The following is a 9,681-nucleotide window of genomic DNA, read 5'->3' on the forward strand; positions in this document are numbered from 1 at the left end:
TGACCCGGTGGGCGTGGCTATGGTCTATATAATGTGGCCAGGGTAGGTCACATGGGGGTGAATGCTGGGACCTGGTTGGTCCAGTGTGGAAGGTCCCGCTGAGATGGGGCTTCCTGCCTGACAGCATGTGTGGACGCTGTGTTTAATGGCTGCAAGTGCCTGAGAGTTCCCTGGAGGGAATGAATGTCCGCAGTATGGAGAAGCAGCCATGAGAGAACCTTGACGGGGTGAGATATAACTGTGAGGCTGAAAAGCCTGCGTATTGGACATTGCTAACAGAGTGAAGCTCTGTCATGGACGCTATGCCGTGTATATATTGCTGGTCATGGTTTATGATGTTTAATAAACTGCATGGACCATTCTGAGTTTATGGAAAACCTGTGCCGGATCTGATTTTGTGGCTGCTGAGCGAGTGATCCCCTACTTAGATGACAGCGCTACCTCACAATATATACCGTATATACTCGAATATAAGCCGAGATTTTCAGCCCAAAAAATTGGGCTGAAAGTCCCCCTCTCATCTTATATTCGAGTCATATACAAAGGGGGTCGGAGGGGGGGTGGGGGTGTCAGGTCATACTTACCCGTCCTGACGCTGTGTCTTGAGCCCCCAGCTTCTCCCCGCGCTCTCTCTTCCTGCCTTCAGTGGTCACGTGTTGCCGCTCATTAAAACTCATGAATATGCGCATATTCATGAGTTTTAATGAGCGGTACCACATGACCGCTGAAGGCAGGAAGAGAGAGCGCGGGGAGAAGCTGGGGGCTCAAGACACAGCGTCAGGACGGGTAAGTATAGCGATACTCACCTGTCCTGCGTCCATGGCTGCTTGCTGCTGTCTGTCATCGGTCAGTGACTTCAGACAGCAGAGGGCGCGGTGACGTGGTTAGTGCGCGCCACGCCCCCTGCAGTCTGAACGTCACTGACTGATGACGTGGCAGATAGCGGTGAGCAGCCATGGACACAGGACACGTGAGTATCTCAGGTGTCAGCAGTGACACCGGCACCTGACACCCAGCGACGGAGAGGTGAGTATGTCATTTTTTTTATTTTTACATGCAGCAGCAGCATGGGGGCAGCATATGGGGGGAATAATCTATGGAGCTTCTTCTGGGGTCAGCATATGGGGGAACAATCTATGGAGCTTCTTATGGGGGCAGCATATGGGGGAATAATCTATGGAGCATCTTTTCCACCCTAGGCTTATACTCGAGTCAATAAGTTCTCCCAGTTTTTTGTGGCAAAATTAGGGGGTCGGCTTATACTCGGGTCGGCTTATACTCGAGTATATACGGTATATATATATGTATATATATGTTACATCTTAAAGTTCATCCCATCTAACGTCTCATCACTGCATCCAGCGTACCTGCGATTACTACACAGCCTCCCTATATACATTGAATGAGCACCACACAGCCTCCCTATATACGCTGCATGAGCCCCACACAGCCTCCCTATATACGCTGCATGTCGCCCCCATAGCCTCCCCATGTGCAGAATGTCACCTCAATAGCCTCCCCATGTGCAGCATGTCGCCTCCATATGCAGCATGTCAACCCCCTATGTGAAGCACCATGTCACCCCCCTATGTGAAGCACCATGTCACCCCCCTATGTGAAGCACCATGTCACCCCCCTATGTGCAGCACCATGTCACCTCCCCCTATACAGCACCATGTCACTTCCCCCTATGTGCAGCACCATGTCACCTCCCCTTATGTGCAGCACCATGTCATCCCCCATGTGCAGCACCATGTCACCCCCCTATGTGCAGTACCATGTCACCCCCGTGTGCATCACCATGTCACCCCCCATGTGCATCACCATGTCACCCCAGTGTGCATCACCATGTTACCCCCCGTGTGCATCACCATGTCACCCCCCCATGTGTGCAGCACCATATCACACTACCATAGCCTCCCCATGCCCACCCAAACAGCGCATACACAAGAGAAGAAAAAAAAAACACCACATACCTCGGTCCTGTTCCCTGGTGTTCTGCTTCTCTCCCTGCCTCCGGTGCACGGACTCTCCGGAGTACACAGGTGACATGATGAAATTATGTCATCGCATCAGCTGTTTCACACACTGATTGGTGGAGGAAGTGGCTGGAGGCCCCCTCCACCAAAGGAGTCAGCGGTGCAGCGAGGAGCTGTACATGGAAACTGCAAGCGGGCAGGCACCGTGCGGCCAGAGGTACACAGCCAGAGGGCTGGAGGATGTCATGTGACAAGGCTCATTAAAGAGTAAATATTGACTTTTAGGATTGCTCCTTCCAATAGGTGGCACTAGAGTTCTAGTCCGCTTCCTCTCTGAAGAGACAATTTGCATATTTAATTTACCAGAGGAGCATGCATGGCCTATGAGTCGCCTCACTCTGACATACTAGGCCTTGCTTGTCACTCTCCACAAGGAGAAACGTTACCCCTTAGACTTAAATGAGGAAGAGGATTTTTCAACCATTGATGGAAAGGTAAAGATGGTGGTAAGGATGGAAATCAACAAACAAGGACCTACTTGAAGTCAATAAACCACATAAACATTTCTGAACTAAAGATATAGGAATTGTTGAAAATACAGATTCATAATATCCATTATTGTCACTGGTTTATTGTCATGGTTAGGACATGGTTAATGTCCTGGTTTCTCAGGGTTAATGTTGCTGGCCTCCCTTTGGATCTGGGAGGGGTATTTATACTCACTCCAGACTAGGATTCCCTGTCAGCTATACTGTTATTCTGGCTGTGTGACTGACCCCCCTGGTGTGCTTGTAAACTGCATTGCTTGTTTGCTTCCCATGTATGACCCGGTCTGTTCCCTCACTCTGTTCTCTGTCTCATGTTTTGGTACTATTGTCTTCTCTGGTTCTGACCTCCTGACTTGGCTATCGTTACTCCGCTACCGTTTGCCCCTTTTGTACCATCTATTGCCCGTACTGGTTTTCTGATCTATTGCTACGTCCTGACTATCCGCTCTGGTTAACCCTTTGGTACTGACCTCCTATCTCGTGCTTTGACCCCGGCTTGATCTGGTTTACGTCCCTGTCTATGCCCCTTGGTAACTTGTCCCATGGTTACCTTTCTAGGAGTTTCCCTGCAGCTCCTAGCTCTGTGGAGTTTAGGCCACGCCCCCAGCAGTCATGTGCTTCAGGTCCTGATAGTCTGAAGCACACATAGTCAATGCTGCTGCCCTGCTCCACAGGTATCTTTGAGCACTGTTTTTGGACTCAGGACACGCGCACTGGCTCAGTGAGCAAGTGCAGTGCGGTGTTTCCGACATTTATACTGGAGATTGTGGTTCTGTCACTGGTTCAGACTAGAGAATTTAATGGTGCAAACTCTTTATCTCTGCAGTCTCTTCCTCCTCCGTCACGTCTCTGTAGACATCTATAGGTTGTGGATAGGTAGAATCAGTCCCACAACAATACTGTCCACTGAGCTCCAGTAATACATTCGCCCAGAATGGAGGCGGATAGTCCCATGCTCCCTGATTAGATATTCCCAGACTCTCGGTTTACTACTTGTATAATTGTGCTTAGATACAGATAAGAATAATGCACTTTAGCACATTGTTTCAGAGAGAGCTAGATCTACGGCTTTCAGAAAAAAAAGTCCTAATGACCGGCAAGTCCTAATGACACAGGGCAGTAGGGAAAAAACAGTAGACGTGGAACCTGGGCCCCTGAACTGCCCCTCAGGCTAAGGAGGTTCCCTGACTTTCCTTAACTTGGGGGTACACTTGATGGTAGTGAGGCCCAAGTCCCCGACCTGTCCCTATCTCCTGTTTAGCCCTGAGCTAAACCCCAACCTCCTCCCCAGGAGGTGAGACAGGGAAAAATGTGTACTGCCCCAATAACATGAAAGGAAAGATAAAACAGACACCACGGGGTTAAAGCAACTAAAAAACAAAACTTAGCTTGCTCTGCTGCAATGCTCCTGGACAGCAGAGTTAGCCACTTGACCACATTCAGCTGAAGCACCACTGCTCCTGATAGCTCATCTCTTCAGCAGCATCACTTCAGATAAACTGAACCCCCTTTGCACCTGGAAGGTCCAGTCTTCACCATGGTTGGTTTCCAAATGAACAGTATTACCAACCCCTAGCTGGTGTACCAGGTGACCTTATATAGGCAGGTGGGAGTGGTCTCCAGCAGACTAATTAAACATGCAGAAAACACAAGCGGCCACTGGGGGGCAAAAACTGATATTAACCCCCGATGACCTGAAAGGAAAAAAAGCTTATATAAGAGAATCCAGACTCTGACACAGATCCAAAAATGGATCATGACACCTAAGCATAGGTGATAATTTGCTTAGATAGGACATCCCCATTAATGGGAGTCTGTCAGCCCTAATAAACCCAATATAAAGTAAGCACATAGCCTTGCAAGGAATATAGTACAGACCCTGATTCCTGGACAGACTGCAGACCTCATGAGCCGAGCAGCCTCATAGGCATGTATGAGACTACTCTAGAGCCAGCAGATCAGTGGTTGATCCATGCATTGTGGTATGTACTTGGAATGCAAAACATTGAATTGTGAATCTGGCCTTAGTGCTCTAATTTCTTCCTCTGTGCTGCAGAAACTGAAGTTTAATAATCTATGCTAATTAGAGTGCTTGGTGCGCTCTGGTTTAACAATCTATGGTAATTAGGGTGCTCAGTGCACCCTGGGTGTAGCCAACAGGCTCAATGCACTGCTCCACCATTTGGTTTTGCATGTCCCCTCTCCCTCACTGGTGACTGACAGCGCTGGCTTGCCTGGAGTGAGCACTGTCTGCAGAGAAAACTCAGGCAAGCCAGCGCTGGTTTAATAGATTATTAAACCAGAGGGCACCAATCAAACTAATTAGCATATCTGATTTAAGGTCAATTTCTGCAGAACAGAGGCAGTGGTTAGATCACTAAAAGAGCGATTAGTGCTCCCATCAAGGCTACGTGCTTAGTATATACTGTCAGTTTGGACTGACACACTCCCTATAAGTAGTGCAGTAACATTAGCTCATGCTCATCATTGCCTTATATACAGAACTAGCTATTGAACCCATTCTACACCCGGGTGGTGAGCATTATTGGTTTAATTTTAATTTTACACCATTTTTTAAGACACTGTGTCTGCGAATTCCCGGAGATTGGAATATGCGCACGCATTGACTCTGCAACCATTTTGATTGAAGTAATGTACTACAACAGTGATGGCCAAACTTTAAGAGCACAAATGACCAAACTGCAACCCACTTACGGTATCTATAATAATAAATGCGCTAAGCAGCTTCCGGGTTGTAACAACTTCCGTCCAGTTGTATCTGGTGACGTCACAGCACACCTCTTGCCATATTAACACACACCACTCCTCCTCAACACACACCTCCTCAACACACACTCCTCTCACCTTTCACCATCTCCACTCACGCCCCCCCCTTTCACTCCACATACGACCCTTTCTCTCACTCCGTCTCTCATACTCACGCCGTCATCGCCGCTGCTCCACGATCCCCGACATCTTCCGCCGGCGCCATCCTGGATCCCGATGTCGTCCACGCCGGCGACATGTTCTTGCGGCGACGCCATTTTGGATCGGCGAAATCCCGCGATACTCAAGATGGCGTCGCCGCAAGAACATGTCGCCGGCGTGGACGACGTCGGGATCCAGGATGGCGCCAGCGGAAGAAGATGTCGGGGATCATGGAGCAGCGGCGATGACGGCGTGAGTATGAGAGGAGTGAGAGAAAGGGTCGTATGTGGAGTGAAAGAGGGGGGGCGTGAGTGGAGATGGTGAAAGGATGAGAGGAGTGTGTGTTGAGGAGGTGTGTGTGTTGAGGGTTAACATGGCAAAAGGTGTGTCACTATCCTCCCGATGCGATAGCATCGGGCCTTAATCTAGTTTATCATAAATTGCCAACAGCAATTTAACCTAGATACTGAGGTTTTAGTATAAAAAAAAACAACTCAAACAGAGAGCAGGCGGGGGCAACAAAGTACAGCCACAGACAGGAGCAGGGGTAGTAGATTACAGATAAAGGAATATGCTCCCCCCATCCTGGTATGTATTCCTCCATTGTGGTATATGTTCATCCATCCTGGTATATGCTCCCGCATCTTTGTATATGTCCCCATCCTTGCATATGTTCCCATCCTGGTATATGCTCCCCTATCCTATTATATGCTCCCCATCCTGGTATATGCTCCCCCATCCTGGTATATGTTTCCGGTCCTGCCTGGTATATGCTTCCCATCCTGGTATATGCTCCCCATCCTGGTATATACTACCCCATCCTGATATATGCTCTTCTATCCTGGTATATGCGCCCTCAAACTGGTATATGCACCCCCATCCTGGTATATGTTTCCGGTCCAGCCTGGTATATGCTTCCCATCCTGGTATATGCTCCCCATCCTGGTATATGCTACCCCATCCTGATATATGCTCTTCTATCCTGCTATATGCTCCTATATCCTTGTATATGCTCCCCATTCCTGGTAAATGCTCCCCATCCTGGTATATGCTCCCCCATCCTGGTACATGCTCTCTATCCCATCCTGGTATATGCTCCCCATCCTGATATATGCTATGCTCCCCTATCCTGGTATATGCTCCTCTATCCTAGTATATGCTCCCCATCCTGGTATATGCTTCCCATCCTGGTATATGTTTCCCCATCCGGATATATGCTCCCCCATCCTGGTACATGCTCCCCATTCTGGTATATGCTTCCCCACCCTGATATATGCTCCCCCATCCTGGTATATGCTCCTCATCCTTGTATATGCTTCCCCATCCTGGTATATGATATCCCAACTTGGTATATGCCCCCCATCCTGGTATATGCTCTCCATACCTCATCCTGGTATATTCTCTCATGCTAGTATATGCTCCCCATCCTGGTATATTTTCCCCTCATCCTAGTATATGCTCCCTCATCATGGTATATGTTCCCCCATCCTAGTATATGCTCCCCATCTTGGTATATGCTCCCCATCTTGGTATATGCTCCCCCATCCATGTATATGCTCCCCCATCCTGGTAAATGCTCTCCCATCCTGGTATATGCTATTCCAACTTGGTATATGCTCCCCTATCCTGGCATATGCTCCCCTATCCTGGTATATGCTCCCCCATCCTGGTATATGCTCCCCAACCTGGTATATGCTTCTCCATCCTGATATATGCTTCTCCATCCTGGTATATGCTTTCCTATCCTGGTATATGCTCCCCCATCCTGGTATATGCTCCCCATCCTGGTATATGCTCCCCCATCCTGGTATATGCTCTCCTATCCTGGTATATGCTCTCCTATCCTGGTATATGCTCCCCCATCCTGGTATATGCTCCCCCATCCTGGTATATGCTCCCCATCCTGGTATATGCTCCCCATCCTGGTATGTGCTCCCCATCCTGGGATATGCTCCCCCATCCTGGTATGTGCTCCCCATCCTGGTATATGCTCCCCATCCTGGTATGTGCTCCCCATCCTGGGATATGCTCCCCCATCCTGGTATATGCTCCCCTTCCTGGGATATGCTCCCCCATCCTGCCTACGCTGCTGTTTTTCAATACATAATAAAACAATAATAAACAATTCTACTCACCTTTTCCCTGCTCCCCTCCAGCGTGTCCTTGTCTTCAGAAGCCAGCAGCTGGTTTTATGGTCCAAGCGATGGGGATGCGTGTCATCAATGCCATGCACCAGTCACATGTATGCCGACGTCAGCAGCTGGCCTATGATTGCCAGCAGCGTGTATTGCGGCACACGGACCCGGCAAGTTTGTGAGCTGCAATAGACTTCAGCTGCATGTTCATCTGAGGACACTCATCCGGCTGAAGTAGGGACTAGCGTCAGCGGAATCCGCACCACGGACACTCTTCAATTAAATTGCACCATAGTTAGGTATGTGTATGTGCTGACTCCAGCGCCACACTGCACAGGCATCGAGGCTTCGGACAGAAGGACACTTCTCCGGTTATATTATAGGCTAGCTGAGGAGCCCTGCGCTGCCTGGGCATAGTAACTAACTACGGTTAGTTATAACAAATTATAATGATATCTAGATATATAAAGCTGAGTGTACAGCCCCGCCCACTCCGCATAGCCACATTCACTATAATAATATCCCACATCATCCCGTCAGCCAGAGCTACTGGACTACTACCCCTAATATCCCACATCGTCCCATCAGCCAGAGCCACCGGACTACTACCCCTAATATCCCACATCGTCCCATCAGCCAGAGCCACCGACAACTGCCACTAATATCCGACATCATCCCGTCACAGCCTCCGGACTACTACCCCTAATATCCCACATCGTCCCATCAGCCAGAGCCACCGGACTACTACCCCTAATATCCCACATCGTCCCATCAGCCAGAGCCACCGACAACTGCCACTAATATCCGACATCATCCCGTCACAGCCACCGGACTACTACCCCTAATATCCCACATCATCCCGTCAGCCAGAGCCACCGGACTACTACCCCTAATATCCCACATCATCCCGTCAGCCAGAGCCACCGGACTACTACCCCTAATATCCCACATCATTCCGTCAGAGCCACCGGACTACTACCACTAATATCCCACATCATCCCGTCAGCCAGAGCCACCGGACTGCTACCACTAATATTCCACATCATTCCGTCAGCCAGAGCCACCGACAACTACCCCTAATATCCCACATCATCCCGTCAGCCAGAGCCACCGGACAACTGCCACTAATATCCCACATCATCCCGTCAGAGCCACCAGACTACGACCCCTAATATCCCACAGCATTCCGTCAGACCACTGGACTACTACCCTCAATATCCCACATCATCCCATAACAGCCGCCGGACTACTACCCCTAATATCCCACATCATCCCATCAGCCAGAGCCACCGGACTACTACCCCTAATATCCCACATCATCCCATCAGCCTGGGGTCAGAACCAGAGCACTGAGTGGATTTGCCCTGACTTCCATACCGGGGTCACTTTAATAGAAGCCTGGGGTCAGAATCAGAGCGCTGAGGGATTTTCCCTATCTTTCATACCAAAGCGCAGAGTGGATTTGCCCTCTCTTCCGTACCGGGGATCCCTTTAAGAGACCCTGGGGTCAGAACCAGAGTGCTTAGTGGAATTGCCCTAACTTCCATACTAATGATCCATTTAAGAGACCCTGGGGTCAGAACCACAGCACTGAGTGGAACGGTCCTAATTCCATACCGGGGATCCCTTTAAGGGTATGTGCACACGCTGCGGAATCACCTGCGGATTTTTCCGTGCGGATCCGCAGGTAAAACCGCGCAGGTAAAGTGACCTGCAGTTTTCCTGTGGATTTGCCAGCAGTTTTCCCCTGCGGATTGACACCTGGACAATGGAACAGGTGGCAAACCACTGCGGAATCTGCAGAAAGAATTGACATGCTGTGGATTTAAAACCGCAGCAAATCCGCACGGAAAAATCGGCAGCATGTGCACTGTGGATTTTAAATCCCACTGGCTAACATTGTACTATAAACTGTCTGCGGAACTGCTGCGAATCCACAGGGCCAAATCCGCTGCGGCTCCACAGCAAAATCTGCAGCGTGTACACATACCCTAAGAGAGGCCTGGGGTCAAAACCAAATCGCTGGATGGATTTGCCCTAACTTCCATTCCAATGATCCCTTTAAGAGAGGCCTGGGGTCAGTAGCAGAGT

The sequence above is a fragment of the Dendrobates tinctorius genome, unplaced genomic scaffold (assembly GCF_039654945.1).
Source record: "Dendrobates tinctorius isolate UK_male_01 unplaced genomic scaffold, ASM3965494v1 ptg000086l, whole genome shotgun sequence".
Classification (NCBI taxonomy): Eukaryota; Metazoa; Chordata; class Amphibia; order Anura; family Dendrobatidae; genus Dendrobates; species Dendrobates tinctorius.